Genomic DNA, 24,484 nt, shown 5'->3' with positions numbered 1-24,484 from the left:
TAAATTCAGTAAGAGCCAGTCATAATGCTCCATTCATTCACAAGACATCCATTGTTCTGATACATAGGAGCCTCTACATAGCAGTGGGAACGTTTGTGTTTTGGAGATGTTTGTTGAAAGCAGGACTTCACGATTTCCTGGAAGGGATGATGCCTCGTTAGGACTATCAGGAAGAATGCATTCGGTGTTATTCTCAGCTATTTTCGTAAACAGCTCCTGTTGGGGCAAGAATTTCCATGCAGATAAGCTGAGACATCACGAAAGCTCCTACAAAAGTGACCGGTAACTGTTTTTGTGGGACTTTACTGTTTCCGTGAGGCGGACTTGGCTCCAATTTACGTCACGTGACATCAGTATAACATTGAGTACCTTTTAGATGCACTTCTGAAGGTGTGAAGCTACGTGAGCATCTTGCAGCGATGCATCAGCCACACTTGGCTGGTAAACGTGTGCACGGCTTGACAAAGCTCGCATGTCACATTAGAATCGTGAGGGCGAAAGCAGCCAATGTTATTCTTGAACAGATTTCTATAGCGTGACCTGTGACATCAGTATCCATAGGTAGAGAGGTTTCATGCCAGCAATGGCAAACACGTGCGCGCAGCGCAGGGGGTAACTTGGCTCTCATTTACATAGACATGTGATCTCTAACTGTAGACGCAACTTACACATGCTGTCGGTAGCGACGTGAGACCGATGGTGCTAGCTTGTGTCCATCAGAAGTTCGCGGAATGGTTTGTTAGCCTCTGATGGTTCCGGGTAACGATAGTTCGAAAGTGTTTTTTATGTGCAGTGAGTGTTTGTGCAGTGCATTATTTTCGGGCCGGCCGAAGTGGCCGTGCGGTTAAAGGCGCTGCAGTCTGGAACCGCAAGACCGCTACGGTCGCAGGTTCGAATCCTGCCTCGGGCGTGGATGTTTGTGATGTCCTTAGGTTAGTTAGGTTTACCTAGTTCTAAGTTCTAGGGGAGTAATGACCTCAGCAGTTGAGTCCCATAGTGCTCAGAGCCATTTGAACCATTATTTTCGGCTGTTTAAGTATTGTGAGCGTGTTTGAATGGCATTACACATGCATTATCTTTTGACAATTTACGAGTTGTTTGCATATCTGTACATGAGTGTACTCCACTATTTCTGTGATTTACGAGTAGTTTGCAAGTCTGTATGCTATGTACTGCATTATTTCGGTAATTCAAGAGTTGTTTACGTGTATGTACATCAGTGTACTGCCTTATTTCGGTGATTTACGAGTACTTGCAGGTCTGTAAGCTGTGTACTGCATTATTTCGGTAATTTACGAATTGTTTGCGTGTCTGTACATCAGTGCACTGCATTATTTCTACAGTTTACGAGTAGTTTGAAGGTCTGTAAACGGTATATTGTGACCCCAGGCACGCCAGGGCGAATGATTTGCATCAGTATAATAAAATTACTATATGAAATCCGTCCCTAAATAAATTCTTCCAAAATAAATAAAGTACGCTCCTTCCTCTCTCCAACAGCCCAGAACAGGCTGAATCCTTTTCCCACCCTTTTCCCTTCCAGACCGCCATCTTGGATAACGTCATGGGAGGAATGGCGCCCTCTGGTGGTGGTACTGTGTGCTAGGTCAGTTGGACCGCAGACCTCATGGTGAACACACTGGATGGCGATACTGCCTCAAATTGTTTAAATAAATACTGTATGAAAAATAAGGGCTTATGTCCATCATATACACAACAGGCTGAGTACTTTTCCTGCCAATTCCTAGGAAGAGGTGGCAGCCGGATGACTTAGGTTAGTAGAGGTAGCCAAAGTGACCTATTTTCCCATCATTTTCTAAGGTTAGTGGATGTAGCTGTTGCGTATTGCACTGTTCTGCTGGAATTTGAACTTCCCACCATTTTCGGGGGGAGGGGAGGGGGTTACGTTAGGTAGCCCAATTCACCTATCTTCCCAGCAAAATTTGAACTTCCTGCCATGACGCCATTGTGATGTTGCCACATCTACCGTTGCCATCTCGGATCCGGCATCTTGAATAAATTTGATAACAATGGAGAGTGGGGCAGAACATAGTTTGTTCTACTACTCACGTTTGCTTAACGATTATCGAACAATCACTATAAAGAGTCCCACAAATTACATGTCCAGGGGCACAGAGGTGTAGCTGCTTAAAATGGAATGACTACATACGATTAATCACAAGGTATGAAGATGTCAGTTTGATATTCGAAAAACACTCAGGAAGTGTAGTTCATCCGTGAAGGGGGTAGCTTACGTAAATGTTACTTGCTGTCAGTCTTGCACATTTACCAAGTGGTACAGGTAGACGAAACAATGAAGATACAAAGAAGAAAAGCCCTTTACACTACAGGTTTGCTTAGTAAGAGCGAAGACGTGACGGAGATGCTAGTCCATCCCCATTCAGGGGCGCTGACCGTCACAGTAAGGTTTACTATCCAAATTCCAGGAACACACGCTCTTAGAGCATCGAACCAATATACGTTCAGTCTTCTGACATACACGAGTGCATTGTGAAAAGAACACAAAAGCAAAATACAGAGACATTAAGTCACATGGGGACTTACCAATGATCCGTCTTCCTGCCACAAGGAAGGTGGAGTGGTAAGTGTACATGGGGCTTCCAACAGTAAGTTTCACATTGTTATAGGCCGCCTTGAAAGCAAGGGTGGTAACATTAAGTGTGCAACCGGCATTCCATTGTTAAATGCAGAGGAAAGAGCGGTTAGGTGGAAAGAGTACATTGAAAGCCTGTGTGAGGAGGAAGATTTGTCTGATGTGAGAGAAGAAGAAACAGGAGTCGATTTAGAAGCGATAGGGGATCCAGTATTAGAATCAGAATTTAAGAGAGCTCTGGGGGACTTGAGGTCAGATCAAATAAGGCAGAGGATATCGATGAAATTTCACCAGAATTTGTAAAATCATTAGGCGAAGTGGCAACAAAATTACTATTCTCGTTGGTGAGTGGAATGTATGAGTCTGCCAATATACCGTCTGAGTTTCGGAAAAAATATCAAGGACACAACAGTTGAGAAGTTCGAGAATTGTCGCACAATCAGCTTAACAGCTCATGCATCCCAGTTGCTGACAAGAATAATATAAAGAAGAATAGAAAAGAAAATTGAGGACGTGTTAGATAACGATCAGTTTCGCTTTAGGAAAGGTAAAGGACAAGAGAGGCAATTCTGACGTTGCCGTTGATAAGGGAATCAAGACTAAATAATGGGAATGTCGTGTGACGAAGGCCTCCCGTCGGGTAGACCGTTCGCCTGGTGCAAGTCTTTCGATTTGACGCCACTTCGGCGACTTGCGCGTCGATGGGGATGAAATGATGATGATTAGGACAACACAACACCCAGTCCCTGAGCGGAGAAAATCTCCGACCCAGCCGGGAATCGAACCCGGGCCCTTTGGATTGACAGTCTGTCGCGCTGACCACTCAGCTACCAAGACTAAAGAAAAATCAAGAAACTTTCACAGGAATTTTCGACCTAAAAAAAGCTTTCGACTATGTAAAATGGTGCAAGATGTTCGACATTCTGAGAAAAATAAGGGTAAGCTATAGGGAGAGACGGATAATATACAATACGTACAAGATCCAAAAGGGAATAATAAGAGTGGACGACCAAGAACGACGTGCTCGTATTAAAAAGAGTTTAAAACAGGAATGTAGTATGTCGTCCCTACTGTTCGATCTGTACATCTAAGAAGCAATGATGGAAAAAAAAGAAAGGTTCAGATGTGGATACCAGTGATACGATTCGCTGATGACATTGCTATCCTGAGGGAAAGTGAAGAAGAATTACAGGATTTGCTGAATGGAATGTCCAACGAGTACAGAATGTGGACTGAGAGTAAATCGAAGAAAGACGAGAGTAATGAGAAGTAGCAGAAATGGCAACAGTGAGAAACTTAACATCAGGATTGATGGTCACGATGTAGATGAATTTAAGAAATTGTATTACCTACGCAGCAAAATAACCAATGACGGACCGAGCAAGGAGGACGTCAAAAGCAGACTTACACTGGCAAAAAGGGGATTCCCGGCCAAGAGCAGTCTACTAGTGTCAAACATAGGCCTTAATTTGAGGAATAAATTTATGAGAATGTACCTCTGGAGTACGGAATTGTTGTTGTTGTTGTTGTAGTCTTCAGTCCTAAGACTGGTTTGATGCAGCTCTCCATGCTACTCTATCCTCTGCAAGCTTCTTCATCTCCCAGTACCTACTGCAACCTACATCCTTCTGAATCTGTTTAGTGTATTCATCTCTTGGTCTCCCTCTACGATTTTTACCTTCCACGCTGAACACCAATACTAAATTGGTGATCCCTTGATGCCTCAGAACATGTCCTACCAACCGATCCCTTCTTCTAGTCAAGTTGTGCCACAAATTTCTCTTCTCTCCAATTCTATTCAATACCTTCTCATTAGTTCTGTGATCTACCCATCTAATCTTCAGCTTTCTTCTGTAGCACCACATTTCGAAAGCTTCTATTCTCTTCTTGTCTAAACTATTTATCGTCCACGTTTCACTTCCATACATGACTGCACTCCATACAAATACTTTCAGATACTTTCCATACAAATACTTTCCATTGCCAGTCTACATTTTATATCCTCTACTTCGACCATCATCAATTATTTTGCTCCCCAAATAGCAAGACTCCTTTACTACTTTAAGTGTCTTATTTCCCAATCTAATTCCCTCAGCATCACCCGACTTAATTCGATTACAATCCATTAGCCTCGTTTTGCTTTTTTTGATGTTCATCTTATATCCTCCTTTCAAGACACTGTCCATTCCGTTCAACTGCTCTTCCAAGTCCTTTGCTGTCTCAGACAGAATTACGATGTCATCGGCGAACCTCAAAGATTTTATTTCTGCTCCATGGATTTTAATACCTACTCCAAATTTTTCTTTTGTTTCCTTCACTCCTTGCTCAATATGCAGGTTGAATAACATCGGGGAGAGGCTGCAACCCTGTCTCACTCCTTTCCCAACCACTGCTTCCCTTTCGTGTCCCTCGACTCTTATAACTGCCATCTGGTTTCTGTACAAATTGTAAATAGCCTTTCGCTTCCTGTATTTTACCCCTGCCACCTTCAGAATTTGAAAGAGAGTATGCCAGTCAACGTTGTCAAAAGCTTTCTCTAAATCTACAAATGCTAGAAACGTAGGTTTGACTTTCCTTAATCTATTTTCTAAGATAAGTCGTAGGGTCAGTATTTCCTCACGTGTTCCAATATTTCTACGGAATCCAAACTGATCTTCCCCCAGGGTCGGCTTCTACCAGTTTTTCCATTCATCTGTAAAGAATTCGCGTTAGTATTTTGCAGCTGTGACTTATTAAACTGATAGTTCGGTAATTTTCACATCTGTCAACACCTGCTTTCTTTGGGATTGGAATTATTATATTCTTCTTGAAGTCTGAGGGTATTTCGCGTGTCTCACACATTTTGCTCACCAGATGCTAGAGTTTTGTCATGACTGGCTCTCCCAGGGCCGTCAGTAGTTCTAATGGAATGTTGTCTACCTCTGGGGCCTTGTTTCGATTCAAGTCTTAGAGTGCCCTGTCAAACTCTTCACGCAGTATCATATCTCCCATCTTTATATTCATACAAGTGGTTCTCTTTTCTCCAAAGGTCTCTTTAAGTTTCCTGTAGGCAGTATCTATCTTACCCCTGGTGAGATTTGTCTCTACATCCTTACATTTGTTCTCTAGCCACCCCTGCTTAGCCTTTTTGCACCTCCTGTCGATCTCATTTTTGAGACGTTGTATTCCTTTTTGCCTGCTTCATTTACTGCATTTTTATATTTCCTCCTTTCATCAATTAAGTTCCATATTTCTTCTGTTACCCAAGGATTTCTAGTAGCCCTCGTCTTTTTACCTACTACATCCACTGCTGCCTTCACTACTTCATCCCTCAGAGCTACCCATTCCTCTTCTACTGTATTTCTTTCCCCCATTCCTGTCAATTGTTCCCTTATGCTCTCCCTGAAACACTGTACAACCTCTGGTTTAATCAGTTTATCCAGGTCCCATCTCGTTTTTGCAGTTTCTTCAGTGTTAATCTACGGTTCATAACCAATAGATTGTGGTCAGAGTCCACATCTGCCCCTGGAAATGTCTTACAATTTAAAACATGGTTCCTAAATCTCTGTCTTACCATTATATAATCTATCTGAAACCTGTCAGTATCTCCAGGCTTCTTCCATGTATACAACCTTATTTTACGATTCTTGAACCAAGGGTTAGCTATTACGGAGTTGTATGGCAGTGAAACGTGGACTGTGGGGAAACCGGAACAGAAGAGAATCTAAGCATTTCAGATGTGGTGCTACAGAGGAATGTTGAAAATTAGGTGGACTGATAAGGTAAGGAATGAGGAGGTTCTGCGCAGAATCGGCGAGGAAAGGAATATGTGGAAAACACTGACAAGAAGAAGGGACAGGACGATAGGACGTATGTTAAGAGATCAGGGAATGACTTCCATGGTACTAGAGGGAGCTGTATAGGGCGAAAACTGTAGAGGAAGACAGAGACTGGAGTACATCCAGCAATTAATTGAGGACGTAAGTCGTAAGTGCGTAACGAAGAACGGTTTGCGTTACAAACTGCACTGTTGGACGCGGGAAAGCCCAGTTTCATTTGGGTGGGTTCGTCAATAAGGAAAATTGGCGCATTTGGGGGACTGAGCACGCGCATTTCGCGTTCGAGAAGTGTCTTCACCCTGCACGGTTGACTGTATGGTGCGCTATGTTCAGTCACGGAATAATCGGTGCGATATCCCTTGATGACACGGTGACTACCGAACGGTACAAGAAAGTTTGATGATTTCATTCCCATCATCCAAAGTGAACCTGATTTCGACAAGACGTGGCTCATGCAAGACGGAGGTCGACCCCATCGAAGCGGAGAGTGTTTGATGTCCTCCAGGAGCACCTTGGGGACCGCATCCTGGGTGTGGGGTACCCAGAGGCCGCTGCCATGGACCTCCATTGGCCGCCGTGTTTTACGGATGTCAACACATGCGACTCATTTTTGCGGGGCTATATTAAAGACAAGGTATACAGAAATAACACCAAAACCGTTTGCTGAGCTGAAAACAGCCATTCAGGAGGTCATCGACAGCATCGATGATCCGACACTGCAGCGTGTCATACAGAATTTCGCTATTCGTCTGCGCCACACCACTGCCAATGATGATAGGAATATCGAACATGTCACAAACTAATTCCTAATACCTGCAGTGAGGTTCACATGTTGAATAAAGTGTTGCACGCCGTAGATTGTAAGTAATTTACGTTTTTTTTTCATATAGTTCAATAATTGTTATCCTGTATTATCAGATGCAGAATGGATAAAAGAAGAGGAGAATATTGGAATGATAGCGGCCGGCCGGGGTGGCCGAGCGGTTGTAGGAGCTACAGTCTGGAATCGCCCGACCGCTACGGTCGCAGGTTCGAATCCTGCCTCGGGTATGGGTGTGTGTGATGTCCTTAGGTTGGTTATGTTTAAGCAGTTCTAAGTTCTAGGGGACTGATGACCTCAGAAATTAAGTCCCATAGTGCTCAGAGCCATTTGAACCAATTTTTTGAACGATAGCGACAGCGGCTTTCAGGAAAGTACGGACTAGAAAAAGAGATCCCTGCCGACATTGGGGAGAAAGAAATTCTGGGAGAGGGGGACTGACGAGAATGAGCTACACAGAATTTAGGAGAGATGGCTGTTGTGATAGAAGGTGAACCATCAGGTGTATTTGGAAGTTTGGAAGGAATTTAATCTGTCTGATATTTTGAGCAAGGCTGTTGCAAAATCAGCTTCATTACACAGAAAGTGGTTTAGTACGAACGAAAGACTACATCCATCAAATAACTTACGCGTTTGCTGCCGGGTGACGTTGTCGACCACCGCCGATATTTCGTCACGAGCACACCCTGCCATTCTCAAGGCACAAATGCAAGGAGGAAGCAGTGTGCAAGGGATTTAATACCTCGGTTCACAGAGGAGAAACGAGGAAGATACCACACAAAGATCAAGTAACCGCAGAGTCAACACACAACCAAAGATAACCAACATCAGAAATATCGATAGTGACAGGTGAGGTAGGACTAATTCTGTCCCTCTGTTTTTTGGTGAGAGACAGAGCCGGATTCCAAGCAGCATTTAAACAAAATCCACCATCTCTGCTTATAAGGTTGCTTGATAGTTTGATTTCAACAGCTTCCCTTCCCAATAGCTGGACGTGCAAGCCAGAATCTCCGTGTTGTTGTATTCCATAGGATGACCGGTGTCGGGGCAATGTTAGGCAATAGCGGATTTGCTCGGCTGTTGTAAGCGTGTGTGACGCTTATGTTCAATACACCGGTCTTCCACAGTCCTGATCGACCAATATATGACATGCCACAACTGCAAGGAATACGACAGACACCAGCCTTACGCAAACCAAGATCATCTTTTACGGACGCCAACAGGGCCTTAATCTTAGAGGGTGGTCGAAAAACACACTTCACATCATATTTCCGCAAAATACGGCCAATACTGTTGGAAATGCTTCCTGCGTAAGGCAAAAAGGCCGTAGACTTATGTGCCACTTCGTTGCTACCGTCACTCACCCTTTGCACAGAAGGCTGATGGCGCAACGCACGTTTGATCTGCCTCTCACTATAACCATTCTGACTTCGAGATGTGATAGCTCAGCGGGCAAACTTTCAGGGTCTGAGATAACGTGGGCGCAGTGAACCGAGGTACGAAGTACTCCTTCACGCTGAGCTGGATGGTGACAACTATCAGCTCGCAGATACAAGTCAGTGTGAGTAGGCTTCCTATAAACAGAATGTCCCAACGTACCGTCAGTTTTCCTTCTGACCAACACATCGAGGAAGGGAAGGCATCCATTCTTTTCCACCTCCATAGTGAACTGATTATTCGGGTGTATTGAATTCAGGTGTTCCAAAAACCGGTTTAACTCATTACCATGAAACCTTTCTCTAGGTCGACAACTCCTATGACAGTGTCTTGATTTTCCTGTCTTTGTTCCATCATCAAGAGCAACGTCAGAACTGCCTCTCTCATGCGTTTGCCTTTTCCTGGAGCCATTAAACTCTATGTTGGCAGACGCCGATGCCAGGTTATGTCGAAACCAAAACGTTACTAATGACAGGTCTTAATAAACAATACAACCTCTATACAAAAAAATGCTCCCATTGCCGCCCAATTGGAATTATCCTGACTGTGCGTATGTGTGTGTGTGTGTGTGTGTGTGTGTGTGTTTGAGGAGGGTAAGTGGCAAGGAGGAGAGAGAGCAACAAAAACGGGCAGGTAAAACCTGCCTGTGCGGTCTTCCAGCGAGCCGCTAATGACGCCGACATCGGTGCGTTGTCAGAGCCGATACTTGCGTTCCTCGAACGCCGGCTCGGCGTGTTCTGCGGCGACAGGCACTTGCCGTGACGGAACAAGAAGGCTCGCTGCGTGGACGTGCTTTTTGCCCGTACAGGTGCGGCCGGCGTTTCGCGATCGACCGGCGAGCCGGACCGGTTACCGGCTGTCGTTAATTCCGGATGACCGCGGGCGCCCGGCTGCCTCTTGTCTCTTGTACGTGTAAGTAGCGGCGGTTGGCGCCGACGTCTGGCATTCAGCGGCGGCCTGGACGGGATCTGTCGCTCCGGCGGCGAAGCGAGGGGAAAATAAAACAGAGAAGAGAGGAAGAGAGAGAGAGAGAGAGAGAGAGGGGTGGGGGGAGCGTGGCGCGCGAGGCGAGACAGCGGAACCTGATACCTGATACCGCGCCAGAGGCTGGGCTACCTCGTACACGACACTCATTAACACGCCGTGGCAGCCCCAGCTGCAGCAACAGACAACGGCTGCGGTCACGCCAGGAGCTCAGCTATACAACCTTCAGCTTCTGCAGGATCAGGGTAGGCAACACGATATCCGCATCACGGCGTTAGGCAACTACGGCCGTACACTAAAAATCTAGAGCAGCCCTTCGTTACAACTGCGATTCCAAGTAGCTAATAAATCCAGCAGAGTGTTTTTCAGTACTCGACTCGACTAAAGGTGTGCATCCGTCTTCCCCACGGGTAAGACCCTTTTTCCTCATGAGCAGGAAGAGGAATCAAGTTGAAATTTGTCACAGTTTACATCTACGGTCCCTTGGCGGCGTAAAAGCCTTCAGCTTCTTAACTCAATGCATTCATAAGATACAGTCATTTTTAAAATTCGTAAACTCACCCACCACAACCGATAGGATACTTCCCGTTGACCTCGAGTCATGAAATTTCACAGGAAGCAACGTTTCACAGTACAAGTAAATAAAAAAAAAATCAGAAAATTTATAATTTGTAATTATATCACATAATTTATTTGTTTATATTACCATTGCAAGCCGGCCGCGGTGGTCTAGCGGTTCTGGCGCTGCAGTCCAGAACCGCGGGACTGCTACGGTCGCAGGTTCGAATCCTGCCTCGGGCATGGTTGTGTGTGATGTCCGTAGGTTAGTTAGGTTTAAGTAGTTCTAAGTTCTAGGGGACTTATGACCTAAGATGTTGAGTCCCATAGTGCTCAGAGTCATCTGAACCATTTTTTTACCATTGCAAACTTACATTGCATTTGTAATCCGCCAATCATCTCAGGAACTAATATAAGAACGTAGGCTTCCGAGGCCGGTGTCATAGTGATTAAAGTTCTTCTGGGTATTATGCCGTGTCATTGCTAAAAACTAACAACAATAATAAACTAAAACCGACGTTAGGCCTAATTGCAACGACCTACCTCAGGGCTCGACTGGTTCTGCATGGGGATAGGTGCTTCTACTTATTACAGACGATGTCTGGCGTCACTGTTGTTAACTTTTAGTTCGCCCTCTAATATGATTGGCTAGTCATGACGTAAGGGAAGATGGAAGGAAAGAGGCTATTCGTGGATGTCCATGTCGTCAACGATTGGTAGCTGCCCGCCAATCACCGTTCGGCTTCTTGTCGGCAAGTTTTCCTCCTGGTGTACGCGGAAGTGGACTGGCAGTTGCTCTACGGCTGTTTGTGCGGACACGTCCGTGTCCCTTGTAGCTTCTGCCCCGTTGGACTGGCATGGCCGGCAGCCAGGACGCCGGGAGTTTGTAGCCATCTTCTCTGTTAATGTTGTCAGGCTGCTTAATAATTTCGATCGCCTCCCGTATTTTGCGTTCTCGCATCCACGATTCTTTCGCCAGTATTCGGGCTTCCTGGAACCTGATAGGTTGTCCACAGTCACGGAGGTGTTCCGCTATCACCGATTTATTATGTTGCTGTAATCGTACGTAGCGTTAGTGTTCTGCTACTCGTAAGCTGACAGGTCTCCCTGTTTCTCCTACTGTGTGTAGCTAGTTCCGCACTCACACCGTAGTTGTAAACACCTGCAGTGTTAAGATTATTGACTACCGCCTTGGTGGATCCTATCATTTCGTGGATCCTGTGGCTCCTTCGAAAAATCGGTTTGACACCTCGTCGGCGGAGGACGTTGCCTAGCCGTTCACTGACGCCTTTTACATATGGTAAGTGTACCAGTGGAAGCTTCTCTTCTTTGCCTTCTTCTCGTATTCTCCTCCCTTTGGTTTTAGCTACCTTTCTTATGATGTTGTCATCATAGCCGTTGGCACGAAACGTGTGTTGTAGCTCCTTTAATTCTTCTTTGACGTAATTTTCATCGCTTATCCGGTAGGCTCGGACAGTTAACGTATCCAGAAGAGACCACTTTTGAGCTGGGTGGTGGTGGCTCTCCGCACACAGGTACCGATGAGTGTGCGTTGGTTTGTGTCCCAGTTTACCCTCGGCAGCTCTGTATACTACGACATTCAGAAATGGCAAGGTACCATTATTTTCAGTCTCGTGTGTGAACTTCATATTTTTGTGCAGGTTATTTAAGTGCTGGAGGAAGTTTCCCAATTCCGCTTCACCGTGAGGCCAGATAACGAATGTGTCGTCCACATGTCGTAGCCAACAACCGGGACGTAACGGAGCAGAAGCTAGGGCCGTTTGCTCAAAGGCTTCCATGATGTTTTAGTTTATTATTGTTGTTAGTTTTTAGCAATGATGCGGCATAATAGCCAGAAGAATTTTAATCACTATCGCAGGAACTACTTTAGGGATTTATGTCTGCATTTCAGTAACAGGTTAAGAGATTCACGAACAAGGTTTGTGTATGCAATTTACGAATACACTGAAGTAAAAATAGGTCACGGAATAGCGATACACACGTACACAGACGGCGGTAGTGTCGCGTACACAAGGTATAAGACCGCAGTACGGCGGCGGAGGTGTCATTTGTACTCAGGTGGGTCATGTGGAAAGGTGTCGCACGTGATTACGGCCGCACAAGGGGCATCAATAGGCTCTGAGTGCGGAATGGCAGTCGGAGCTGGACGCGTGTGACGGTCCATTTCTGAATCGTTAGAGAATACGATAAGAGTGAGCCCAGAGTACCAACTTGTCGAGGCGTTGCCTCTCAGCTCGGACAACGCAGGGGCTGACGGCCTTCACTTAACGACCGAGAGCAGCGGCGTTTGCGTAGAGTTGTCAGCCCTAACAGCCAAACATCACTGCGTGAAGTAACGGCAGAAGTCAGTGTGGGACCTACGGCGAATGTATATGTTAGGACAGTGGCGCTGAATTTGGCGTTAATGGGCTGTGACAGCAGACGACCGATGCGAGTGCCTTCGCAAACAGCACGACATCACTTGCAGCCCCTCTCCTTGGCCCTTTACCAATTGCTTGGGCGCTAGACGACTGGAAAACCGTGACCTGGTCGGATGAGGCCAGATTTCAGTTGTTAAGAGCTTCAGGAGTGGAATTAATATTCGAGGTGAAAGAATACCCAAGGTAAGATTCGCTGATGACATTGCTATCCTGAGTGAAAGTGAAGAAGAATTACATGATCATCTAAATGGAGTGAACTATCAAATGAATACAGAACGTGGACTGAGAGTAAATCGGAGAAAGACGAAAGTAATGAGAAGTAGCAGAAAAGAGAACTACGCGAAACTTAACACTGGGATTGATGGTCACGAAGTAGACGGCGTTAAAGAATTCTGCTGCCTAGGTAGTGAAATAGCCAATGACGGACGGAGCAAGGAGGACGTCAAAAGCAGACTACCAATGGCGAAAAGGCCATTCCTGGCCAAGAGAAGTCTCCTAGTATCATACATAGGTCTTAATTTGAGGAATAAATTTCTGAGAATGTGCACCTCGAGTACGGCATTTTGTAGTACTGAAACATGGACTGTGGGAAAACCGTAACAGAATAGAATCGAAGCATTTGAGATGTGCTGCTACAGACGAATGTTGAAAAGTAGGTGGACTGATAAGGTAACGAATGAACAGGTTCTGAGCAGAATCGGAGAGGAACGGAAAGGGTGGAAATCACTGACAAGGAGAAGGTACAGAATGACAGGACATCTGTTAAGACATGAAGGAATGATTTCCGTGGTACTAGAGGGAGCTGTAGAGGGCAAAAACTGTAGAGGAAGACGGAGATTGCAATACATCCAGCAAATAATTGACGACGTACGTCCTAAGTGCTACTCTGAGACGAAGAGGTTGGCACAGGGGAGGAATTCGTTTCGGGTCGCATCATACCAGTAAAAAGGTTGATGAACCCCAAATATATATATATATATATATATATATATATATATATATATATATATATATACTACTGACCATTAAAATTGCTAGACCACGAAGATGACGTGCTACAGTCGCGAAATTTCACCGACATTAAGAAGATGCTGTTACATGCAAATGATTAGCTGTTAGAGCATTCACACAAGGTTGGCGCCGGTGGCGACACCTACAACGTGCTGACATGAGGAAAGTTTCCAACCGATTTCTCATACACAAACAGCAGTTGACCGGCGTTGCCTGGTGAAAAGTTGTTGTGATGCCTCGTGTAAGGACAAGAAATATGTACCATCACGTTTCCGACTTTGATAAAGGTCGAATTGTAGATCGCGATTGCGGTTTATCGTATCGCAACATTGCTACTCGCGTTGGTCGAGATCCAATGACTGTTAGCAGAACATGAAATCGGTGAATTCAGGGGGGTAATACGGAACGCAGTGCTGGATCCCAACGACCTCGTACCACTAGCAGTCGGGATGACAGGCAGCTTATCCGCATGGCTGTAACGGATCGCGCAGTCACGTCTCGATCCGTGAGTCAACAGATGGGGACGTTTCAAGACAACAACCATCTGCACGAACATTTTAACGACGCTTGCAGCAGCATGGGCTATCACCTCGGAGACCACGGCTGCGGTTGCCATTGACGCTGCATCACAGACAGGAGCGCCTGCGATGGTGTACTCAACGACGAATGGCAAAACGTCATTTTTGCGGATGAATCCAGGTTCTGTTTACAACATCATGATGGTCGCATCCGTGTTTGGCGACATCGCGGTGAACGCACATTGGAAGCGTGTATTCGGCATCGCCATACTGGCGTATCACCCGTCGTGATCGTATGGGGTGCCATTGGTGACACGTCTCGGTCACGTCTTGTTCGGATTGACGGCACTTTGAACAGTGGACGATACATTTCAGATGTGTTACGACCCGTGGCTCTACCCTTCATTCGATCCCTGCGAAACCCTACATTTCAGCAGGATAATGCACGAACACATGTTGCAGTTCCTGTACGGGCCTTTCTGGATACGGAAAATGTTCGCTTGCTCCCCTGGCCAGCACATTCTCCAGATCTCTCACCAACTGAAAACGTGTGGTCAATGGTGGCCGAGCAACTGGCTCGTCACAATATGCCAGTCACTACTCTTGATGAACTGTGGTCTCGTGTTGAAGCTGCATGGGCAGCTGTACCTGTACACGCCATCCAAGCTTTGTTTGACTCAATGCCCAGGCGTATCAAGGCCGTTATTGCGGCCAGAGGTGGTTGTTCTTGGTACCGATTTCTCAGGATTGAAACACCCAAATTGTGTGAAAATGTAATCACATGTCAGTTCTAGTATAATACATTTGTCCAATGAATACCCGTTTATCATCTGCATTTCTTCTTGGTGTAGCACTTTTAATGGCCAGTAGTATATACACTCCTGGAAATTGAAATAAGAACACCGTGAATTCATTGTCCCAGGAAGGGGAAACTTTATTGACACATTCCTGGGGTCAGATACATCACATGATCACACTGACAGAACCACAGGCACATAGACACAGGCAACAGAGCATGCACAATGTCGGCACTAGTACAGTGTATATCCACCTTTCGCAGCAATGCAGGCTGCTATTCTCCCATGGAGACGATCGTAGAGATGCTGGATGTAGTCCTGTGGAACGGCTTGCCATGCCATTTCCACCTGGCGCCTCAGTTGGACCAGCGTTCGTGCTGGACGTGCAGACCGCGTGAGACGACGCTTCATCCAGTCCCAAACATGCTCAATGGGGGACAGATCCGGAGATCTTGCTAGCTAGGGTAGTTGACTTACACCTTCTAGAGCACGTTGGGTGGCACGGGATACATGCGGACGTGCATTGTCCTGTTGGAACAGCAAGTTCCCTTGCCGGTCTAGGAATGGTAGAACGATGGGTTCGATGACGGTTTGGATGTACCGTGCACTATTCAGTGTCCCCTCGACGATCACCAGTGGTGTACGGCCAGTGTAGGAGATCGCTCCCCACACCATGATGCCGGGTGTTGGCCCTGTGTGCCTCGGTCGTATGCAGTCCTGATTGTGGCGCTCACCTGCACGGCGCCAAACACGCATACGACCATCATTGGCACCAAGGCAGAAGCGACTCTCATCGCTGAAGACGACACGTCTCCATTCGTCCCTCCATTCACGCCTGTCGCGACACCACTGGAGGCGGGCTGCACGATGTTGGGGCGTGAGCGGAAGACGGCCTAGCGGTGTGCGAGACCGTAGCCCAGCTTCATGGAGACGGTTGCGAATGGTCCTCGCCGATACCCCAGGAGCAACAGTGTCCCTAATTTGCTGGGAAGTGGCGGTGCGGTCCCCTACGGCACTGCGTAGGATCCTACGGTCTTGGCGTGCATCCGTGCGTCGCTGCGGTCCGGTCCCAGGTCGACGGGCACGTGCACCTTCTGCCGACCACTGGCGACAACATCGATGTACTGTGGAGACCTCACGCCCCACGTGTTGAGCAATTCGGCGGTACGTCCACCCGGCCTCCCGCTTGCCCACTATACGCCCTCACTCAAAGTCCGTCAACTGCACATACGGTTCACGTCCACGCTGTCGCGGCATGCTACCAGTGTTGAAGACTGTGATGGAGCTCCGTATGCCACGGCAAACTGGCTGACACTGACGGCGGCGGTGCACAAATGCTGCGCAGCTAGCGCCATTCGACGGCCAACACCGCGGTTCCTGGTGTGTCCGCTGTGCCGTGCGTGTGATCATTGCTTGTTCAGCCCTCTCGCAGTGTCCGGAGCAAGTATGGTGGGTCTGACACACCGGTGTCAATGTGTTCTTTTTTCCATTTCCAGGAGTATATATATATATATATATATATATATATATATATATATATATATATATATAGTTTTCCTCTGCGTTTAAAATGTATTGGTGATTCCTGATTCGTCAAGTGTAAATGGCTTTGTTAGACGGTTGGCACAAGTACAAATTAGTTCGTTAGTCAAATGTTCCATAGTTCATTTTAACGTTTCTTTTATGGAGATGACGTGGTACGAGTTATTTCACAGTTCACAGGTATACATGATTAGTGTCAAGGAAGTTGTCATTATTTAGTTGTGTCGGTGGGGGGGCGGGGGCGGTAATGAAGGTCATGTTTTTATTCTAGTGTTGTAGGTATGGACTGAATGTTAAGCAGAAGGTCTTTCACTTGTACGAGGAGTAGGAATGAATCCAAGATTGAACCCTGTGGGATTAACTTTTTGAGGTTTTTTTTTTTTTTTTTTTTTCTCCAACCTTTACAACTTTCTCTCCTTCCAGTATTGTTTGTATTATTCAGCACAACTTATTGCATTCTGATTGCTAAGCACGGTTCAAACCAGCTGAGGCTAAAGTTATCAAATCCAGAAAACATTACCTTTTTCTAAGATGTTGCGTGATCTGCACAATGCATTGAAGAGAGAACACAGAAAATCCTATTACGATTTAAGGCGTTTAATATTTGTGCGTGAATGTGTGAATAGCATTCTTCATAGAAGAACAATTGCGTAATCAAAACTGTGTTGGACTACATAAAATGTTTCCACTTAAATGCGAGACTACTCTGGAGTACATTATTTTTTCTTATATTTCCTAGCTTACGTACGTGACAAGACTGGTACGTGTTTTATTTTATTTTAGACTTGAGCATAGCTGTTATAATTTTGACCATTGCTCTTTCGCAATGTAATTTTACGGTCCTCAGAATTTCGTTCTGAAGAAGACACCCTTAGTAAGTGTCGAAACGTAGGTCAATATACAAAAAATGTTCAAATGTGTGTGAAATCTTATGGGACTTAACTGCTAAGGTCATCAGTCCCTAAGCTTACACACTACTTAACCTAAATTATCCTAAGGACAAACACACACACCCATGCCCGAGGGAGGACTCGAACCTCCGCCGGGACCAGCCTCGCAGTCCACGGCTGCAGCGCTTTAGACTGCTCGGCTAATCCTGCGCGCCGTAGGTCAGTATACCAAACAGCTATTTGCAACCTGTTAGCTGTGAAATTCCTGTGTTTGAAAATTATATACGGTTGCTGAGAAACAGCCATGTTTGAAACTGTAATTTTGGAAAAAAATTATTAGTTTCGAATAGTTTTTCAGAATTTTATTTGAAACTCCATCAACACCATACGAGCCATTGTTTTCGGATTTCTTTTTTTATAATTGTGTTAATTTGAGTCGTATTCCCCGATGACGATGGTCTGAACGCTGCTGCCCGCAGTCGTGATCGGCAGTCCGCGGCAGAGAGATCGGCAGTCGTGTGCCAGCGCTCGGTGCCGGATGCGAGCCACGGACGAGTGGCATTCCGCGGCCGCGGCGGAGATTGTGCCGACAAGCGCCGCCTGCCGAACCGGTCGGCGGGCGCAGAGAACCGCTTTCGACCCGGCAGGCGCAGAGCCGGGGCGAGCGTCCTTGTGTTAACGAGGACCCGTTAGCCCTCTTAGCGCGCTGGTAAAGTACCCAGAAGGCAATCCAATTACGAACCAGTCGGCCGCCCATTCTGGTACGGCCAACTAGTCACGCAGCCGCCCTCGACGACGTCCCGCAGTGACACAAACGCCACGCTGCCAGCTGCCACGGCGGCCGGCGGCTCTGCAGCTGAGGGGGTGTGGCAGCCAGAGTCGGCGTGTCGGGTGTCGCGGGCTTCCCGACCGTGACGTCAGCGTGGTACAACTACTTCAGCCGTGGGTCTTCCGACCGTCAATGGAATCCGCAACAGTGACGGGGGTTCTGCTGACTGTTTTGTAATAAGAACCTCACTTCACATTTTGTCGCGGCTTAGCACTGGCTGAGCACATAGTAATGTTTAGATGTTTTTGTCATTTTTACCTTCCCACTTTAATTTTTTTCCTTTCTACAACATTACCACAGCAATGATTAAACTTCTTGACTTATCTTACGCGCTCAATTTTTTTGTAGGAAAGCCAGAGATTCTTCTTGAGTTCCCCGTGCAGTTGTACGCTCTTATAATACGATATTGCAGTGCCTTTGTTATTTTGATTACGATGCAAAGTTCCTTTGGACATGCATGCGGCTACCACAGCCGTTACGAAACACATCAAATGAATTCGCCATTGCGAATAAGGGCTACCATCGGCTGCAGAATGGAATGTCGACGACGGAAATTTGTGCCGGACCGAGGCTGGAACCCGGGTTTCCCCCTCATCACGACCGGTCGCCTTACCATTTGGCTATGCCCCATGCGTCTGCGGCCTGTACTCGAACATCCATTATGTTTATTCCCGTACAGGTACTTGAAAGTCGGTTTCCCGGTATCGGCAGATAAATACGATATTGCAGTGCCTGTGTTAGTCTGATTAAGATGCAAAGTTCCTTCCGACATGCATGAGTATCCAAAGCTACAGGCACTGCGGCGACCACAGCCGTCGTAAACGCATGGTTGGCGACATATGGAAGTCTGGATGTGGCCGTGAGTCGTGCACAGATAGCCCAACGGTACACCGGCAAGGTAGCTCAGCGTGTTCGGTCAGAGAACTAGCTACCCTCTGTAACAGAGAAACTGAGTGAATGGATCAACGACGAACTTGAACAAGCATCATGGGACGTCCGTCCCGGACAAATACAACGACCAATAACGAACAAAATGAGATTAAAAAAATTAAAAAAACGGAAAGGTGACCGCTCGAGATACGTGGGAGATCCGGGTTCGGGCTTAGGTCCGGCACAAATTTTCATTGTCGTCTTTCCATTCTACAGTTGATGGCAGTCCTTATTCGCAATCGCGAATTTATTTGATGGGACTCATACAATACTCTTTTAACCTTCTGTCAACATCTACGTAACTTTTTCTTCTTGTTTTTCTTTTTTTTCGCAGTTTAGTCAAAGACAAAAAACCGAGTATGAAGAACTTGTTTACTTCCCCTCCCCCCTAACCTTTCCCGTCCTACGACACGTGATGGTCGTCCTTTAGTATTAACACAGTACGTTACAGATGTGGTTAATTGCTTATTCAGTACGTATGTATGTAACAATGAGTAACAGACGGCATCGTAATAGCGTACGTAGGATTGTCACTTCAAACTGTATTTGTAACAGTTGTATTCAGGGTGCCATAATGCTGCAGTGTTAAGGGGACTTCTCGCTGTAAGCTGTTACAATTCGTCTACTACGATCACGCAGTCTGCCAACCGTCTTAATGATTTGTAAATAATGAATAGTGCCGTCTGGTTAGTGTTTACGTTTTAGCAAGAGACACGTCCGTAGAAAATTGACGGTGGCGCCATGTAGCCCTTGTTGTTCTAAACTCTATGTAGATCTCTTTTTGTCTTCTGTTTTTGTATGCTACGCTTATGGTTCAAGTGATTCAAATGACGCTAATCACTATGGGGCTTAACATCTGTAGTCATCAGTCCCCTAGACTTAGAACTACTTAAACCTAACTAACCTAAGGACAGTACACACATCCATGCCCGAGGCAGGATTCGAAGCTACGCTTATGCTCTCTAGTGAATTGATACGCGACCAGACAACTGAAGCGATGCCATGCTTGCATCGTCTTTGCAAGATTTGATTAGCAGAAGACAGTACGAATGCATGCTGTGTTCTATATCATAGTCTTCGGCTTCTGCACGTTACAAGATTACGGTGAGGCAATGATAACTACCTACCTCATGGCAGCTTTCGCTATGAAGTTAGTTAAATGCACGTATTTTTTAATTTTCAGACGCCTGAGTCTTTGTTTGCAAAATAATCTTGCATCTCTGCAGGACGTAGTACAAGAGTATATAATATATTTCATCCCGATGCAGTTTTTATCTACACTACATTTAGGTGTGAAATGACTGGGCAACTAAAAATTGTCATGACGTCTTGTGACCCGTTTCTGCTGCCTTTCCTTCAGTTTTTAAGTGTGGTTGCAATTATTAATGTAGTTTTCCGGGTTTGCGATTCCGTTTGAAAATGACGACTGAGTACGTCGAAAATAGTTTCATTCTTTTAGTGACTGAGACTTGACGACCGTTTGTGGTGTTAAATAAACATTTTCTTTTAATTTTTCTTGTTTTTTGAGCAGACAGACCAATGGAATCTCTTTCAACTTCAAATGTAGCATTTACTGCTCCATTCTTCAGCTTATTTATAAAAAAAATGGTTCAAATGGCTCTGAGCACTATGGGACTTAACATCTATGGTCATCAGTCCCCTAGAACGTAGAACTGCTTAAACCTAACGACAGCACACAACACCCAGTCATCACGAGGCAGAGAAAATCCCTGACCCCGCCGGGAATCGAACCCGGGAACCCGGGCGTGAGAAGCAAGAACGCTACCGCACGACCACGAGCTGCGGACGTATTTATCAGTATAGGTTCGGATAGAGTGTGTCGAGCGCTGTCGGTAGCCTTCGTGAGGCCAACTGAGGTGCTGCCTAACTGAGAAGTAGCGGCTCCGGTCACGGAAGCTGACAGCGGCCGGGAGGGCGGTGTGCTGACCACATGCCCCTCCGTACCCGCCTTCAGTGACACCTATCGACCGAAAATGACACGGCGGTCGGTCGGTGCCGTTGGGCCCTCCGGGACTTGCTCGGACGGAGTATGCGTTGGGATGTTTCTGTTTCAGGAGCTTAGTTTCCTACGCCAACCTATGACAGCACTCTTGGCGCCGGTTAAAATCGTTCCACATTTCAGTTGGTTTAGTAGGATTTTCTATCCACTGACTGACCATATAGTCTGCCAATTTCATGACCTTCTATCCACTAGGCATTCCCTCCTTTGTTACCATCCATGCCTCATCAACACTGTTTTGTGGAAGATGTGCCGCCGGCCGCGGTGGCCGAGCGGCTCTAGGCGCATCAGTCCGGAACCGCGCGACTGCTACGGTCGCAGGTTCGAATCCTGCTTCGGGCAGGTTAGTTAGGTTTAAATAGTTCTAAGTTCTAGGGGAGTGATGACCGCAGATGTTAAGCCCGATAGTGCTCAGAGCCATTTTTGAAGATGTGCCGCTGCAGCACACATGCTTCAGAACAATCGTACGTCTTCTCCATCTGTGTATTCTTCCGTTAATCTCAGTTCATGTATTTTCTTCCACAGACATCGGCTAGAGTGAGAGCTGCTTCTGGAAAGGGATGTTTCAAGGAATACCGTTTTCTAAGCTTTAATGTTAGCCATTTCGAAGGCTGGCGTCGCAGTTTTCGTCGAACACTCAGGAAAATTTTGAATTCAGAAGAACACTTTCATACGTATGGTGTACAGTTATTTGAAGTGTTTTGAACAACTGTTAAATGTCACGTCCGGAAGAACAATTCCATTCTCACACAGGATTTTCTCTGATTCTTCGTAGGAAAACACCAGAACTCTTTTGTTAGGAGCAGACCCATAGTCAATATTTAAAAAAAATAATAACTATTACCTTCAGATAATTTCAAAATATCTTCTCTCAGCTGAATATATGAACTAGCGCTAGGGTCGTGGGCCATAACAATAGCTTCCCCTCTTGCTTTGCACACTGCTGTCTTGGAGTTTGGCCTGTTTTCAACGAAGTCTGTACCTTTATCCTTCAAATCTACAAAATTCCTGTTTAAAAATTTGGATAATGAGCACTGTAATTTCTTTGTGGACTCTGTAACCTCCCCCCTCACTTATCGACCTTAATGGCAGTGAAAAATTAAACCGCGTGTACCTAATGGAAATTTGGGAAAAGCAATCGTCACCGAAGTTAATCTATCGGTAAAGAGGGAGGAAAGGGTTACATCTAAATGAAAGGAAAAATGCAAATGAAACTGGTGGAAATTAATTTTGAAAAGGGGTAAAGTAAATAAAGAAAGTAAATGTGCGGCCGTTACGTTAACAATTAACTAGCGGTAATTAGATATTTGAGATTTGGGGGAAATCACGGTCGCCAGTCCTAAGGACACTTACTACAGTAACTGAAAAAGAAAGGTTATTACACATTTTATATAATTAGCACTAGAAGCGTGGCAACTGAAGGTTGACACGTGTAGTGTGAAAACTGAAAGTTTGTCAGAAGTAATAAATTTCGCTACACCCTGACTTAATTTAGCAAAAGAATTAATAAAACCGGAAAATCGAAAGTTAATTTAGTGACTGAAGTTAATAGTGAGCTTTCTTTCTGAAGCACATCGAAATTCAGTAACATACGGTTAGTCTTGGACTACCTCAACAATCATGTCAAAAGCAACTTGACTCTACGCAATTTAGAAACAAGATATTTAACTTTGATCTTGAATTAAATGATTCTGAACAATTAACAATAGTAAAATTTAGTACGTACCAAGCTGAGCTGCAGTCACAGGTAAGCTAAAATACGGTAACAAAGCTCGCACTCTTAATTCGTGCTTGTGTAATCTGAATATTGTAGCCAGCTATTAATGCCATAATTGAACTTTGAAATTAAAGCAGTGAAATCTAATTATATTATTTTAATGCTGGCGTTTGAATTTCAACGACACTCGGGTTCATTTCGGAAAAGGAAGGGACCCTGCTTGGCAATGCAATTGGGACAATGAGCAACAAAGGTTCATGCTAAGTTGCTGTAATTTTGCGAGGCAAATGGAACAATTTGAAAAGCTGAGGTCTGCCATACAGTTCTGAAACTTTACGTGCTTTTAGTCTTCCTTGTTGGTTGATTGAAGGTTTGAAGCCGTCGATCGAGGAGGTGGCGACAGTCACTCATTGTCGGCCGTCGCTGTTGCAGAAGCTGGATGTTGGCGCGTCTTCTTCTCGACACGGTCACCAGGCGAAACGGGCTCTTGATGTGCGCCAGCTAATGCTTCCCGTCCGCGACACCATGTCAGAAACTATCATCGCGAGTCGAGCGCAATTACATGCTGCCAAACCCCGAAAGCGCGGCAACTCGCGGGAGCGTCACACAACACCTGCTCCACTCGCTACTCCCGCCAGACTCTCACTCTTCTGCCCGCGCTTCACGCGGCAGAGTTAACACTACCAAAGATCCTACACACTTTGAGTCTTCACACGACCTATCGATGTAATCGTTCGATAGCAGTTTTCCCTAGGCAAGACCCAGCGTAAAAATACAAATAATATTTACGAAACAAACCAATTATACATCGACATAAGTGCATAAATATAAATATATCCAAACAGTAAAGCAATTGCAATATATAAAGAGACAGAAATGTCATATCTTGAGGTAACAAAACAAGGAAAAAAATAATAGTACAATAGATGGAAATAGGAGGATATGCATTTCCGGCGTTACACGTGCCCCACATTGTCTGAGGATGTTCGTGTAACGTAAACAGACTCAGAAAATGTCCCAAAAAAGAAACAGCGGAAATGCATATGCTCAAAACATCAACCAAATTTAGCATTCGTCTAATTAACCATAAATCAATTTTTTAGACCATAATAATTGAGTGGAGACACTCCTAATCTTATTCCACTCTGTCATCTTGCACAAAATAAAACAGGTTGACAACATATTAAAATTCATAGAAAACATAGAAAATGGTTTAGCTATTCTAAAATTGTCAAAATTCCCAACAGTATCAAGAAATGGAATACTATTTACAAAATTAATCAGAGTACATGGTCACAAAAACAGGTAGATCAAAATACGCAAATTAATAATTAATTACATAGAATACACATTTTTACATAACCCTTCCATAATTAATATTCTCGTCATGGGAGTCCATTAAACGCTAAACAAGAAAATAACACACATCAGATCGAAAAAAAAACATAAATATTGACAGTAGAATTCTTTCAGCTGTCCAGGAAGAAAAACAATTCCGCCTTCCGTACTCGCAAGTACAAAGAATGCCGACAGCGGCCCAAGAGCCAACAGCGGCACA

The sequence above is a fragment of the Schistocerca americana genome, chromosome 7 (assembly GCF_021461395.2).
Source record: "Schistocerca americana isolate TAMUIC-IGC-003095 chromosome 7, iqSchAmer2.1, whole genome shotgun sequence".
NCBI classification, from domain to species: Eukaryota; Metazoa; Arthropoda; class Insecta; order Orthoptera; family Acrididae; genus Schistocerca; species Schistocerca americana.
Note: the sequence above shows the minus strand (reverse complement) of the source record.